At 48.2% G+C, this 15,943-nt stretch overlaps 1 protein-coding gene across 1 annotated transcript in view; it reads left to right on the top strand.

The window, feature by feature from the left end:
- The first annotated feature begins 7,795 nt into the window (after positions 1-7,795).
- Positions 7,796-15,943, top strand: part of LOC104408367 (villin-1-like) — a 34,857-nt gene continuing 26,709 nt past the window's right edge. The window contains exon 1 of the mRNA XM_010017950.1: positions 7,796-7,827. The gene's annotated coding sequence lies outside the window, so the exon portion shown is untranslated. The remainder of the gene's footprint in view (positions 7,828-15,943) is intronic.

Below are 15,943 nucleotides of genomic sequence, written 5' to 3'. Positions count from 1 at the left end.
ATGAACCACCAAAAGGTTCATCTGTACAAGGAGGAACTGAGTGTACCAGCCTCAGGCAAGGTTTTTCATGGAAATGAGACGGTTTCAGGGAGCATCACCGTTCCTCACCAGCCTCACATGCAGAGATTGATGGTGGCTGGGGGACACCATTTCTTACTGGCACCCAAGTATGTAGCCAGCTTTTTATCTCCAAATGCAATACAGTAGGATATACGGCTCACTGGGTAGTACAGGGAATACAAGAGCCTTGCGTTTCAGCTTTGGCTTTGACTTTGTGAAGATCATTTCTGATAAGGTATCTTAACTCTCTAGACTGTGATGTTGCCTGCATCATGGTGGCTGTGTGAATTCTTCAGTCACTGAAAAGCTGTAATAATATAAATCAAGTTGTTTCCCTCAAATAGCCCTTCATCTTCCATTTTTTAAAAGTTCTGTGGGTCCTAGTTAGTCCACCCATCATGTGGTCTCCTACTTGTGATCCTTGGGCTGGTCTGGCAAGGATTAGGTGGAAATGATGTGCAGAAGGTCATAGGGCACACAGGGAAGTGTGTACAGCACCCAGCAAAGTGCCAGATCTTCGTTCATCAGCTGAACCAAGGCTGCCATGAGTATCGGAGCTCCTTCCAGCAGCATGACGTGACCATTGTCTGATGTATGGGGGTAATGGACCAAGAACACACGTCAGGAGTAGACAGTGCTCTGGGCTGTCTGGGGGCCGTGGAATACAGGGAGGGATGACACGTAGCAGGGTGACAGTCTCTTAGTCTTTAGGGTGATTGATTTTTCTTGCTTCTTCCTGGTTGGCACAGGCAGGGCTCCATTCCTGCAAACAATAGCTCGCTGCCTGGCTGGCCCCAGCACCGGCTACCTCCTGTACCCTGAGCCCTGTAAGCATGATCTTGGCTCTGCCCGCAGGTCCCCAGGCCCAGCAGCTTGCACGGTTCGTTCTCACACCCCTTCACCTCCTAAGATTTCAGATACATTAGCTCTGTTGAGCAGATGTAACCAACAGGAGCAGTAAACCCAGCTCAGCCACCAGACTGCCTGTCCTGGGGAAATCTTTACTCTGTCTTGGTGAAAGACTTGGGGAACAAACTTAAAAGTCCCTGAGGAAAATCCAGATCTTCTCCCAGGGCACAGCTCTCATCTGACGTGGTACATGGACATCCCATACGCTCTCTGTATCTGGGCACCACACCTGTGCTATGACACTAGTTTTGTGGGTGAGGCTGGTATGCTTTGGCAGCAGGGCTTCAGAATATTATCCCCAGCCCTTAGCAGAGGGTGAGTTTCTGTAGTCACACGTGCAGCTGGTCATTGAAATGAGATGGGCGAAAAATTAAGTTAAGTTTACAAGGGAGAGAGGAATAATTTTGTGGGCACTCAGGTGCGGTCACCAGCATGAGCTGTCAGGTTTCCCACAGTTCTGAACACTGCTGGTCTGCCTGAATCCTGAAAAACAAACAGCAAGGGTGAGAGCTCCAGCAGCCTTGCCTTGGCCAGTAAAGCCAGCGTGTTCCTCAACTACAGCTTCCAGCATCCAGTGAACCTAACCCACATTAAAACCATTAGGGCCCATTGGCTTCACTGAGTTCTAAAGGACCAGCCTTTCTCCCCACAGGAGAGAAATCCAGGTCACATCTCCTGCAGGGCTGGAGTGAGCTGTTGGGGACCCAAGTTGACTTTCTGTTCTTGCTTGGATTTCCCATGTAATCCTGTCCAAAAGGCATAAATAACCTCTGCTCGCTTCAGTTCCCAGTGAGAACAAGACGTTAATTCCTCATCTGACTTGGGGTGCGATTCCCATGAAAGGACAGTGCCAAGAAGCCTGGGTCTATGGGGTTGCCACCACCATGGCATGGGTGAGTTACCCCTCCAGTGTACCCTCCAGTACCCTTTGCCAGGCTCACATACCCACTAACCAGTGCTGGCGCGGCTGAGCCCCCCCTGCCTGGGCAGCCTTTGCTGCAAAATGTCTCCCTTCTGCTGGATTCAGCTGACGCTGGAAATCGCAGAGGCTCCGCTTGATGACCCTGACCAAAGCGTGCTGGAATTTGCTGGGTTTCATACGGTTTTCATTAGGGCTGAGAGAGAGCCCCTGAGGTTTTGTGAAACTCCTAAACCATCCATCCATCCAGCAATTTGCAAAACCGCCCCGTCTGAGGGGATGTTTGGTTTTACTGATCCTCTGCTTTTTGTCTTCCTCTCCTTCTTTTTCAAGGTAGACACGCTGCTCTACCTAGGGGAAACATCTGCTCCATACCATGGCTGAGGGCTGAGGACAGGGTGGTGACAGGATGCTCAGGAGGAGGTTGGTTTTCATTACCAAGTTTCCAGGCTGGTGTTTGGGAGATCTGGGTTTGTTCTTGTCTTTACTACTCAGTGGCACTGCTTGGGAATCCTTATCTACCTGTATCCTGTGCTTCCTCCCTGGTATTATCCCTATAACAGGGATTATAACAGCAGGTGATAATCCCTGCTACCGTTTTAAGGCAGACATGAGACAGGTAAGCATCTCAGTGCCAGGCTCTCAAGATGCCTCACCCTGGCATTAAGCCTGTAATTCATCTGCATCTGCTTTGAGAACGGCTGAATCGGGATTTAAAATCTCTAGCAGGCTGTAATTTAGTAACAATAATCAGCAGATGATGGTCGAGATCCTCAGCTCAGCTGGTTGTGGCTTATGTAAAAATGAGAAAACCACTCAGGAACAGGGACAGAATAGTTTTGTTTTCCCAACACATCATTCCCCCATTGTTAGACTCTGTGAAGTCCACCATGTTACCTTGAAGCTTATCCCTTTAGACTCTCAATCTCCTTCATTGCCACCAAGTACTTCCCTAAAGCTTTTTGGCATTCTGGAAAAATAAGCTAATTTTCTGAAGTAGTAGCAAACCTAAGCTTTAATAGCACAAACCTCATTCATCCTAGCAGACAGTAACCTGAAGAACATCAGGCACCACAAATTCCAGCATCAGCATTAGTAGGGTTTGACGGTGACCTTGGGTTGATGGGTCTGGGGGACTCGGGTCCTTCTGGAAGTTTCCTCAGATAGAAAAATGTTCTGAATAGACCCGGATCTAAACTGGCCCCCCTGTGCTGCATTCCTCCCCTGGCTGGAAGGCAGCCAGGGCTGCTGTTTGCCTGTGCCACGTCATGGTCCCACCTCGGCTATCCTGTTTGCTCAGTGCACCTGCTAATTCTTGGTAGTGGCAGGTGAGAGCAAGCAGAGAGAGCTGCAGGGGAGCCCACGCCTGCAGTGCACACAGGCACAGCTGGACACCCCAGGGATTGCCATCTCCCCCTGCGCCCAGGGAAGATGCTGGCTACCCTCCTAAAGGTGATGGTAGGTGTCTTGCTCCAAGGCAGGAGCTGTTCACTGGTGGGACTCTGGAAGAGACACCCTCCGTGTTTCTCTCTGCATTTCCCCAGATGTCATTCTGGAAAAGAAAACATGCTGCAGAATACCACTCCACAAAGCCTTCAGCAGAAGCCAGAGCTCATGCAGGAAGACCAAGTGGGGCCTGGCATGGAATGAATGTTTCCATCAGTTGTGTTGTCTCCCATCATTATAGTCAGGGCAGTTATATTCATTGAGGTATTTCTTCTTGCTAGTAAGACTTAGAGTTGTGCCTCCCACCTTCAAGGAGGGTTACAGATATTTTAGGTTGTAGAAGAGAGGTCCAAGGCTGACTAGAAGCCCTGGAAGACCTTGCTATCTTGCTGCAAGATGTCATCATCTCTGACCCTCTCCTTTTCTTTTGCTGGGGGTACTTTTTCACATGAGCCCCATATCCCCAGTTCACAGCCCAGCACAGCTGACTTAAAATGGGTTTGCATTAAGATTGCCAAGCAATAATTTGGAGCAACAGCTACAGGTTTCTTCTACCTCAATGTGGTAAACTCCTGTGCCAGAAAGACTGCTCCCGTCTTAACCTGCTGCAAGCTGCTGGCTCCAGGAAGGTGAACTGCACCTCTAGAGCTCTCGCCAAAACTTGAAATCAGTATTTACCCAAGTGTTGTGGCTTGCCAAGGTCTCTCCTCTCTTCTGAATTCAGAGGAAACAATTAGGCCCATCCTGCCCCTGTCTCCATGGGGTCTCCATGCACAGCATTGCCCAGGAGCTGTGCTAAAAGGGATCCTTTGCAGGATCAAGGCTTCTCTGTGTGCTGAGAGCCATTGACTGACACAAGCTGACCAGAGGAGGCTGCAATGACTCCCTACAGTGCAAGATGATTTACCTCTGTCAGTGCAGCACAGCTGAGCACCATGGCACTGCAGCACAGCAATATTCCTCACCCCCATCCCCAGGAACCATTTCCTGTTCCCAGACATTTCCATTAATGCCATTAACCATTAACCAGCACTGTTACATGTCAGAGGCAGCTCTGTGCTGTTCGGTCAGCCGGTGCTCTCACAGAGCATTGCGCTACCAAACCATTTCCACTGGTCCAAGCATGCCAGGCCAAAGAGCAAACCTGTGTTCACTGTCCAGCATCAAACCTCCCCTCACAGGTAGCTGGGCCAAATCCTGCGGCTGGGGCTCCATCCCTCACAGCTGCCAGTCACCCCCGCCTCATCATCACAATTAGATGGTCATCATCACGGGTTAGATGCCGAGGCTGGCTGAGGGGGTCTTGTGCTTCAGCAAGATATAAGTGAGGTCCTTGCATGTCTTACAGTCCATATACATGCGTATGTATTGCTTTCTCATCTTTTTTCCCATGCCTAGGATCACAGCAGATGAGGGAGCAGTAAATTATAACCCAATCCTCCTTTATCAGATCTGTAAGTACACCTGTAAGAGGCACTATGTAGATTTTCTTCTGGATATCATGATTTTGCAGGGCAGAGGAGTGCCTGAGCTATGTGAGGAATGAATAGTAAAATGTCACATGCTTTGGTTGTGGGTCAAAGCAAGCTCCCCTGAAACATTCTCAGAAATCCATGCATTGCTGTGGCTGTCACAAGTCAGGACATTTAACCTCACCTAAGTAGCGATGGGTCTTCACACTGGTGTCTTGGGCACTTTCTGGGGCTTTCTTGCCTCCTTCCCTTGATTTTCCAAAGTGTGAGGCCCCTGTGGTGTTATCTCATCTGCAGGGTTTGGCCCTTCCCTCTTCCTCCCGGAGCTCCATACCCGAAAGCAGGGTGGAAATATCTTTGCAACGTGTCATTTTGCAAACACATCCTTGGCAGAGCCTGTTTCCCCATGCACAATGTTAACCTTGTCCACATGCATGTGGGGTTGTCAAGGCTGTGGCAGATGTGGGCCATTACACTGCCAAACCTTGAGTTTGCACTTCAGCAGTCCGCCTCCCAGCAGCTCCTGATTTACCCCAGCATCAACCTGTGACAATGTCTTCAGTGTCTTAGGCTTGCACTGGGACGCTCAGAACAGCCTCATCTGCCATCATCTAAAAAGTTAAACCACATGGTCTTTGAGCTCTGGGAATAGTGAGTCAAGCCTTAGCACTAGAATATGAGTGCATCAGGTCCTGCACATGGGAAAAATAGCTGGACAGGAACATCTTGGATAATGTTCCAGTTATGAAAGTCAGGCTATTCTGTTTTCACCAGCACTGAGTTAAACTGCTTGGAAATAATGTTTTCTGCTCTGTAACCCTGTGGCATGACCAGAATTAGCAGGAAGCAAAAGTGCCTACAGCTCAGCCCTGAATGAGGCCCTGTTTTATGACAAGCATTTTCTTTTCCTTTAGTACTGATTGTTCTAAACTGCTTTACATAAATTTCTACAGATTTGGGCTCCTTAAAAGCTCAGCACAATTATTTACTACTTCTTCATTATGGTGATGGAAAGTGGGCAAAGGCAGCTCAAACATCACCTGTGCATGAGCCTGAAGTGCATTATAAACTGTGGGTATAGGAGTGACACACTTCATCCCAGAGCTCAAATTCATGTAGCCACAACCACAGAAAGAAGCTGGTTTACATCAGTCTGTATCAGCACTGAAAAGGACCCAGGCACACAGCAGCTATTAATTAAACCCTTGATGCTGGGTATAATGACTTCATGTGGGAAAAGGGGAACTGAAGCACAATGGAGTTTGGTGCTGATCCTCTTAGATGTCTTCACTTCATCTTCTAAATGTCTTCCACCAGAGCTGGTGGTGTATGACGCACTCCACTGGGCCAGTAGTGGGCTTTGGGTTGACTCCAAAGATAAAAGCAGACCCTATTGTGGGTTCCCATCTTCTGTGGACTGCAGGAAGACATAAAATACGTTTCCTCTGTTCCCTACAACAGAGGAAGACACTCAGCATGATGAAATTAAAAGAAGAAATGAATGAAAAATGAAAGGTGAAGGCTGTTGTGGGCTTTACGAGCTGTAGCCTGCTGACATCAAGGGATAAATTGCTTGCTAAGAGTCAGTTTTGCATTTTCATCCATGAAACTGAGATCTATGAAGTGTTCTTCAGATACGGGCACGCCCAGGCCGAATGAGCAGGTTCAACTCGCACCCTGATTTGCAGCTATCTGTGATTAGTGGTGCACTGGTCTGTAGCTAATGTCACAGGTATTTTGGGTGCTTCTCCTATTACAGGTCCCTTAGGTCTAAGGGTGGTCAGTGGCCATGAGCTGTGGAAACTGTTGGTTTAAACCTCTTCCGACACCTGGTTTAGCTGATGAGCAGATCCATACCTGTTTTCAGTTTGTGTGGGTTAGTCTGCAAAATCAAGGAAATGGCAAGAGAAGCTTGATGTGTAGGAAGGGAAGGATTTGGATGATTCCCAGTCCAGAGAGGTCATGTAGTCTCTGTCCTTGGAGATATTTAAAACACATCTGGATGCAGTCCTGGGTCCCCCAGCGGCAGAGCCACTGGCTGATGACAGGGGGAAGTGGTGTCTCCACCTGCCTTCAGAGGGGGATGCTCCCTCCACTGCAGCAAGCAGCACCATGCATGTGCCAGGCAGGAGCAGACGGGAATGAGAGGAGGTGGTTTATCTTCGGGTCATCCACAGCCCCACAGTGGCTTCAGGGCAGCTTTTGGAGGGAGTGGCTGCATATTACAGGTGCTTTTTTCTTAACGAAGAGCTACGATCTCACAACAAATAAACACAGACACAGCTTTCTGCCTCAGAAGGCGGCTACAAGAAATACTGCCAGCTTTGCTTGGGTTTATCATTACTTTTCTCCTGGGAGGGCAGCCTGGTTGCATGCTCCAATGCTCTGTTATGTCCCAGTTTCAGCCAGTAATCTTGACGGCAATCCTGACCCCTGCTCCCCATCACCCTGGGCTGCAACACTCCCAGGGCTCCAGCCTGCAAGGACAGGGAGACATAGCTCCCTGTGGGCAGGAGTAGGCTCTCCCCTTGGACCAACTGTGCCCAAACTGAGGACAGTTGGATTTAGGGACTGGAGTCAGTCTTGGGCCCAAGCATTAACGTGGCACTGAGCAGCACCACACCTTGCTTTGTCCAGAAGAGACAGAGAAAAGGAGGGGTGAAAATCCTCCCCTGCCCTTTCAAATCTGGACAAATCAGGTTTCTAATTAAAGCAGCACTTAATCATTACTGCTCCGTGAATGCAGAGCTGGTGGATATTTGATGCAGAGTTGGTTGAAACTCTCTCATACCGGCTCCTTCTTCTTCCTTCCGTGAGCCTGGGAATGGGTGTGATCTCCGAGTAGGAGTGTCTCTGTGGTTAAGTAGAGGATTGAATTACCGAACACTGCTGTTCCCGAGCTGACAAGGTAGCAGAACAGCAAACAAAAGTGCCTTGAAACTAGCTCACCAAAGAGGAGAGAAGGCGCTGGGTTTGGCAGAGAAGGGAGACCTGTGCGGACACTGTGCGCTTTCCAGCAATGTAAGTACATTTCCTGCACCCCTCTGAAGTTTCTTTCTAAAGGCCAGAACTGTTGAATGACTTTTGTTCTGTGGGACAACAAGAAACAACAACAAATAATGAAAAGATTTCATATGTTTTTAAAAATGTCTCGGCTGGTGTAAGCCAGGGTGCCTTTACTGAAAGCAATGAGCCCATCCTGACTTGCACTGTCTGGGCTTGGAACATGCAGCTATCTCAGCTCATGAGAACCCATCCCGGCTACATATCAGCTCCAAGGACACATGCTTTTCATTTAACAATCCGCACAGGCTGGCCTTGATTTCACAAAAGGAGCAATTAATGGCGTTTTGTTTTGGCCTGGTTTGTTTTATGCTTTGCTGCCATGGGGATGAGCTTAAAGCTCTCCTGTCTTTGCAACACAAAGTTGCATTGGAAGTTCTCATCGATAGCTCTTGTGTCATCTAATCGATAGATTTGCTAATGGCTGAACTGCTGGGCTGTTTTGCTCTATAGGTACAAAGTGTTTTCTCATCCTGTTCATTCGAGATGCAAATTGCACTGAGGTAAAATTGAGTCGTAATGGAGTTGAGCTGCAGGCTTATTGCCAATATTTTTCTTAGGCGTGCCTATAAATACTTAACACAAAGGAGAACCGATATGAATTAGCATCTGTGGGAGGTTCACACTTATTCAAGGCTACCCTAGCACAGCTGTAAACAAATGTCGCAACAGATGAAGCAAACTGGCCCCACCAGAGCAGCGCTGAGAGGGTGAATCATCCAGGTGCACTTTACACACTGCCGCTAAACGGGCAGATTAGAGCCTGAGAAATAGATTAGACAATCGCAGAGCATCAGCTTTCCTCCTCTTTACCATTCCCTGCTGGCTGGAAGCCAGTGTTAGGCACTAGCCAGAGCAGTGCACATCAGGAAAGCCCTGAGTGTCTTCCCCCACCTTCCAGGTGAGCCTCCCCTCCTCCTCCCTCTCCCTGCACAAACAGGCTGCCCTTTTCCTCCTCCGCCTCCCTTCCCACTGGCAATCGCGTAGGTCTCATGACATTATTTCCTAGGCAGAAATTTGTGGCAACAGTTGCCAAGGTCACCCAGCTGGGAGCAAAGGTTTTGTGCCCTGGCCGCAAACAGTGTCGCCCTGGTCTCCTGCCCTCCTCTGTATCTTGGGGCTCCTGGTTAGGCTGGGATAATAAATCCCTGCTTTTGCATAGCCAGAGATGCCGAAGATGCTCACGGTGTCTCCTGATCTTTTCCATGGAGCTGTGTGAGTGTTTTCTGGACTTTAAGCATGGAGGGTGTTACCTTTACAGCTATGGACTCCCTGGGGAGGTGTGGGACATGTGGCATGGAGGAGATGTCCCCAAGGAGTCTGTGACTTTAGGCTGGATCTGTCCTGCAGCCTGGGCCTACAGCACCATCTTTGCTCTTGTCATTTTTCCCCAGCCGAGGAGGAGACCAGCTCAGACACCTGCCCCGTGGTTGGGAGATGCTGGGGGTCTGCTCTGTGCCAGGCACATCCTGCTGGACCAAATGCCTTCCCTCTTAACAGAGCTAAATGCGTGATAACCTGCTTGGAAACAGAGCCCTGTGCAGTGAAGGGCAGCTCTGGGCACAGTGAAAGCCTTTGGGCTACCTTTGGGCTACCTGGCCCAGCTGCATTTTAACCACTCCTGGGAAACACATGAGCCGTCACCCCTCCTCCTCAAGGTCCCTCTTTCATCACAGGGAATGGGCTTTTTTGCAGCCTGCTGAATCTTGCTCTGGATTGACACAAAGCCACAGATTGGGCTATGTATGAAATGTCCAACTGCACAAGGAAGGACTCCAGTGTGGACACACCACACCCAGAATATCTCTGCTCCAGCTCTTTGTTTATTCACATATATTCTTCAGTTTCTGTTGGCTTTCAGAGAAACAGATTGTCCAGTCACCAGGGGATACACTCATTAAAACCTCTCCTTTTATGCTCCCCCCTCTCCACATAATACAACCCTGGAAATAGGCCTAATTGTGATTTATCCTGGATGAATATACATTTGCACTGTATTTCCACCCATTCTGAGTGTAAAAGGAATGCAGAAAGGGATGCAAATGCACGAAGTCTTTGGCACCCCTCAGCCTGAAAAGTCCTGTGAGATGTAATCTTAATTTCCAGCATTGGGTGATGTGTATTTGATTCAGTTGCCTTGATTTCCAAGGACCTCTGCTTGAAACAGAAATCCTACCATTTGTTATCCGTCTTTATCTGGGCCTATTCATGCTTATCTGAGGCAGTGCTGGGTAGAGTAACACTGAAACTTGTTATTACCTTATATCCACGTCAAAGACATGAGACATAGGGGGTGCTAAATTGCATGGTTGAGCTCCATCCTGGGCAGTTCCTGTGGAATTTGCTATTCAGAGCAGCTGACCTCTCCTACCTAAAAATGTCCTGTTGCTATGCCCTTGGATGAAAGAATAGGTTTCTGTCTGGCTCTTTATTTAAAACTGTTCTTACAAGAACAGCTGAACAGGGTAAGAAACAGGCAGCACTAGAAATGATATTCTTTTTTTGGGTGATAGAGACTATCTAGATACCTACCTTCACTTTGGAAGTGTGCTAGAGCCTGAATTACTATACTTTGTTGCTGTCTATGAAATAGCTGTCTGGGTCTGAGCAAATCCCACACATCCCAGACTTCCAGATGCCTGGTTCCCTTCCCTGTGCTCAGACAGAACTCCCTTTGGCAGCTCTGGGTGCAAAAGGCAGTCCCGGATGAATGACTCTTTCTAAAGCTGTTTGCAGTATTTGCAGGGATGTTTTATTCATTTGGCTTTGTGCAGTTAATGTGTCACTTTCGCAAAGCTGGTCTTCATTTCTGCCAAGAGGGGAGTTCACACTCTTCCCACGTTCGTATGTTCTGTCCTGCATGGACTGGGTTTCGCTTCTTATGCCAAGCGAGTGCCAGACGCACAGGCGCATGGGCTTGGGCTTTGCTCCTTGCTGTGCCATGTCAGGGGAGAGCTCAGGCGTGCAGGAGCCCCAGAGTTGGGCAGCACAGGGTTTAGCTCACAAAATCATGATGCACCAACACCGTACATCATACAGCACATAATACCTCAGGGGCAAAGCTATGCCTTCTTATTGCCCCGTGTCCCTCTGCCCTCATTCCCAGTAATCCGCCCCATCTCCATTTGCCCCATTGTCTCCCTGGACCTTTTCCCTACCTCAAGAAAGAAGAGCCACCAAAAGCCAGCTTGGGAAGGAGACACAATCACAGGGTCTCTTGAGGGTGGGATGGTGCCCCTCAAAAGGAGCAATTGCTTAAAATGAGGAGGTGCAGGTAGAGACTGAGTGGCACCCACAAAGTCAGAGGAGGACCAAGAGTGACCTTACAGCAGCCCGCCTGTTTTGGGAGGGCTGGATGACACAGTGATAAACACACCACATATGTGGTGCTGGTCTCAAGCCTAGAGAATAACACTGGTGTGAGTGAATGCTACCAAAAATCTGTGTGTTGCTGGTGTTCCCTTGGGAGAAGATCCTGTGAAGGTAACTCATATATTGTCTCAGCACCCCATCCCAGTGGAAGCCTGGGTTGGTTGGATGGTACCAACTTGTTTTGCCACAAGTTAGGTGTCTTTCGCCAGAGGTGTGAGCTTTACTTTGCAGCTCAAGAAGCAACCCTTCCCCCTGAATAAGTCCATTCCATCTCCTTGGGCTAGCAATGGAAATGTCACCTACAGAGCACCATGCTTCAGTCCAGGTCATTTCATTTGCAATCCGAAATGTAAACCTGGTTTTTTTTTTCCAGAAGTCCTAGGTTTCTCTTCTCACATTTGATGTAATGCTTGCATATCTGCACTGAAGCAAAACTGGAACAGTCCTTTTGATAGTTAGTATTAATCTTGCCACTTCCCACTGGGAAGCCAGTGCTCTTGGAAGCAGTTCTCCAGCTGGTCTGAGCAGAGCCAGACCAGCACCCCTGCATCATCACCATTAAACAAAGGTCTTGGTTTCAAGGGCTTATTCAACTGCACTAGTTAAGCTGCACCATGGAAAACCTTCTCTTTATCTTGCACACATACGTGTATGTGCATATACGCATTCAGGCACTTAGAATAAATAGAAAACTGTTACATGCAGCACCAAAATCCTAACTTTTAGACTTGGCCAGGTGGGTAATGGTACTTGGGTTTAACTGTGGGTTTATTTATGGTATTTGGCTTTGTTCATCTGACAGATCCGGGAAGCAGAGTCTCAGTGCACAGTGGATGGGACTGAGCTCCCACTCTTACAGAGGTGAAGGGCATACTGGCAAACAGGGATCTCCACCCTGGGCTTTCTGCATAAGCAAAGGGAAGAACATGTCTCTCTTGACCAAGATTCACTGGATCTGCCCTAGACTCAATGTCAGGATGAGGGGAACTGCCCAGGGAGAGTCCTCATCAGGCTTAAGCACCTAAAACTAAGACAAGCAAATGAAGGTGGGTAAATCCCACCCTCTAACCCCCACTCGTAGCCTTCTTCCAGGCTCTTTTAACCCTGCACAGGAAGTGGTGGCCTTTCGTCAGTTTCAGCTGGGGAAATGCCTTCTTTTCAGGGTTTCTCTTCAACACCCTTCCCATAAGCTTCTGAAGTGCAGGTACTCCCCAGGGCTCAGGAAGGTTTTGCACAGGTGACCAACCACATATGCTCTCCTTCCTGATGTTTCAGCTCTGGTTTTACTTAACTGCAGTTGGTAGGTAAATAATGCTCCATTAAAATGCTGATGTGGGAGAGGATTGTAAGTTTTTTCTTGGAGGTGGTGAGTAATTAGTAGTTTGTGAGAACATCTCTAATCTGAACCACTTTTCTGGAAACCAGGAAGGGGAATTTAAAATGGCTTCAGCTTTGTTTTCCTTCTGCATGCATCTCCTGCCCTCACTGTGCCACGAAGCCCTGCCTTTGGATGCAGTGCTGGTCCTGAGCCAGCGGTCTCTCCCTTTCACCAGGGGAGAAAGAGCTGAAAGAAAGGAGAGATTTGTTCATAGCGAATTGGCAAGCTACATGCTCGCCTTTCCCTGGGGATGGCTCTGTACCATTACTGGCTCAATAACCTCATGAAAAGGAGCTGGAGGTGGAATGGATACCCCCAAAGTAGGTGTGTGCCAAGCTGCATTTTATTATTTGAGAATAATACACCTGGCACCATACCAGGGGCAATGCTGCTGCGAGGCACTTGCTCACAGAATGCTTTTAACAGCTTCTTGTGGCACCGTTTTTTTCTCAGGGATCTTCAGAGAGAGTTGGTTTGCATGGGAAGAGTTTGTTCTCAGTCACTGGGACTGATCTCAGAGGGAAGTTACTGCAGTTCAGACTCTGGTGCTGCTTCTGAAAGCTTTGAGTCTAATAGGGCTGCCCTCACCCTGCGGAGATGCTACCTGCCTGGGAAAGCCTGCTGGTTTAAAGGCATCCTGGGGAACAAGGACTTCCTGGGAAAGCAGTCACTCAAGAGCTGCGTGGGTGCTCTGACCTTCTCTGTAGGACACCAAGGCAAGGGCTGCCAGCCTCCACGTTCAGCCAATTTGCTGTCCCTTTTCCAGCGCCAGTCACTGCTGAGCCCTGGGCTCTGCATCCAGAGTGATGAATGTGGAAACTCAGACTGCATGACTTGGGAGTTGTGGCTGGTGGTAAGGCTTTCCGATCCAATTCGTCAGTGCATTGTTCTTACATTGTTGAGAAGTTTGCTGGGACAATACAGCTCAACTGTTCCCAGGACAAATAGTCAGTTGTTAAAATTTTAGAGGGAGAATTCAGAAATAGCAGCAGTTTGGGAAAAATCTGCTCCTACAAATCAGTTTCGCAAGACCATCTGCTTGAAGATCAGACTGCTGGAAAGCTACCAGCAGTGAGATAGATAGAGAGGACAAAGGAGGTCATAAAGAGAGGTGTGGAGAGATGAGCAAGATTTTCTGGATGGAGCGAGCTGCTGAGCTAGAATTTATGGCAGGTGGAAATGAGGCAGCTGCAGGGACTAGTCAAAATCAGAGGATATAAATCATGAGTTGCCTGCCCTTTTAAATCGGATGTCCTCTGGAGAATCTTAAGAGACAGATGAGATACAGATTGAGGGCTGTTGCAAGTGGGAAGGTGGTTATATCACTGTAACCTCATATTTCCTTTTGCTTATTGCTTTTAAATAAGGATCAGTGGTAGGATTGGAGAATTAGTGGAAAGCCCGTCTGCATGTGGCTCGCAAGGGGCTGACAGGTAAAGGCTCATAGCACCAGTGGGTTTCTGGTAAAGACTATGTATAAGCTACTAAGTCAGAGATGCCAGAAATGGAAAGGGGGTGAAAGCACAGGCTATAAGAAGACAGACTAAGATGAAGGTCTGCTTCTTGGTAATGCCTGGGAGAGTGATTGAAGATGGGATAAATTTCCAGGGTTCAAGAGACACAGCAGCTGTGTGCTGGGGAAACTGGTCAGCTTTTGTCTGACAGGGCAGAATGGTTATTGCTCTTGCAGAACCTGAAAACCGGCTAGGTGGACCCAGATTTCTGCATACTTTGATCTTACTGAGCAGAGAATTCAAAACTCTCCTGAGTATAGTGCACTTCCAGTTTGAGAGGCCATTAACATAAAATCAACTCAGTGGCTCTCCGCTTCATCCCAGGCTCTTAAATCTCCAATCAGATTAACCCTGAACAGACTTTAGCATCCCAGTCTTTGGCATCCCAGACTTTGCCCCATCAGCAAAGAACAGAAAAGATCAGTCACCTGTGATGGAGGTAGCTGCTTGGATGGACAAGATGTTGTTTGGTGATGCCTGTCAGCCATTCATGCAAAAAGGGAAAACCTGCCCATCTGAACCCAGTGAAGTCCTTTCTTACTTCCAGAGCCATTAGTCCTGAGAAGGTGAGCAAGAAGCTTCTTCATAGTCTTAGTTCGTCCTGTCCAATACTCCTTCTCAAGTTTTGATCCATCTCTACTGAAGAGAAGACTAAAAAGTCCCTTCAAGCCCATTCATGATCCACTCAGATGATTTGGTAGCATGAACAGAGAATCTTTTCCAACTGTTGAAGGTGGCTGAAGCATGAGGGTCAATCCATTTTATTGCCCTAATGCCAAACTGATGGGAAGGCACAGCTTGCTGAAAGTGCAACACCTGAACCAGGGCTCAGAGACCCTGAGGAGTAGAGCCCAGAAAACATATCCCAGCCATTTAGCTGTCTCGTTTCAAAGACATTAAGTAAAGACGAGCCTGCCAGCTTTCCTAATAAGCTGTTCCAATATTTAATTGACCACCGTGATCAGAAATAGCATCTTATTTCAAGGCCTATTTTACAGAAGTTTAGCTGCAGGCAACAGCTCTTTCCAAGGAGGCTGGAGTGCTCTCCATGGTCAGCCAGGCATGTCTGTGCAACCCTCTCCTTGGCACTCTGGCCACACTGAGCTCCCAAATCATGCGAGACTTAGAGGAGGAGGGTACGCTGGGCTGTACTTTGTCCTCTTTTGCCACCCCCTAAAACACATATCCCATTCCTTGCCACATCACCACGTCCCAGAACATCCAACATGGGTAGTGCAATTCACCTTCTCTGATTGCAACCCTTCCTGTGACTGGAAGAGGATAGGAGCTGTCACCAACACACATATGCACATATGGACATGCATGTCACAGGTGCTCTTACTTTTTGCCTTCCTGACAAAAAATTGGGGGAGGATATTACGTGAGTGTGTGGCAACATAAGAAAGAAGACGAGCCCCATTGCTGGATCTCCCTACCTATCATCTTCATGTGGGATAAAAGCCTCTTTTTCTCCTCCTGCAACAGGAAAATCAGACAACTTATACTGGCTGAGTACTGTCCTTCTGGACAGTCACTTGCTAGGCACGTTCACTGTTCAAAGCCATGGTCCCAAGCTGTAGCTGATGAGCCACACAAGGAAACTCAACATTAAATTTCATTCTTCTGAGCAAAACAAGGGTTAACTGCTGTCCTCTCTGCAAACAAAAAGTGGCACCTACTTGGGCCCAGATGCCCAACTATAATGGAGACAATGAAAGCAATTCAACAGCCCTGGTTTACCTCATCTAATGCCAGTCCAAGTATTCCCAATAATTAGGCCTTTCAGCCTGGAAAGGCTGGAGCCACAGCT

The sequence above is a fragment of the Nestor notabilis genome, unplaced genomic scaffold (genome assembly GCF_000696875.1).
Source record: "Nestor notabilis isolate BGI_N333 unplaced genomic scaffold, ASM69687v1 scaffold27597, whole genome shotgun sequence".
In the NCBI taxonomy this organism is placed as follows: domain Eukaryota; kingdom Metazoa; phylum Chordata; class Aves; order Psittaciformes; family Psittacidae; genus Nestor; species Nestor notabilis.
The sequence above is the reverse complement of the archived record's forward strand: the minus strand, read 5'-3'. Positions and strand labels throughout refer to the sequence as shown.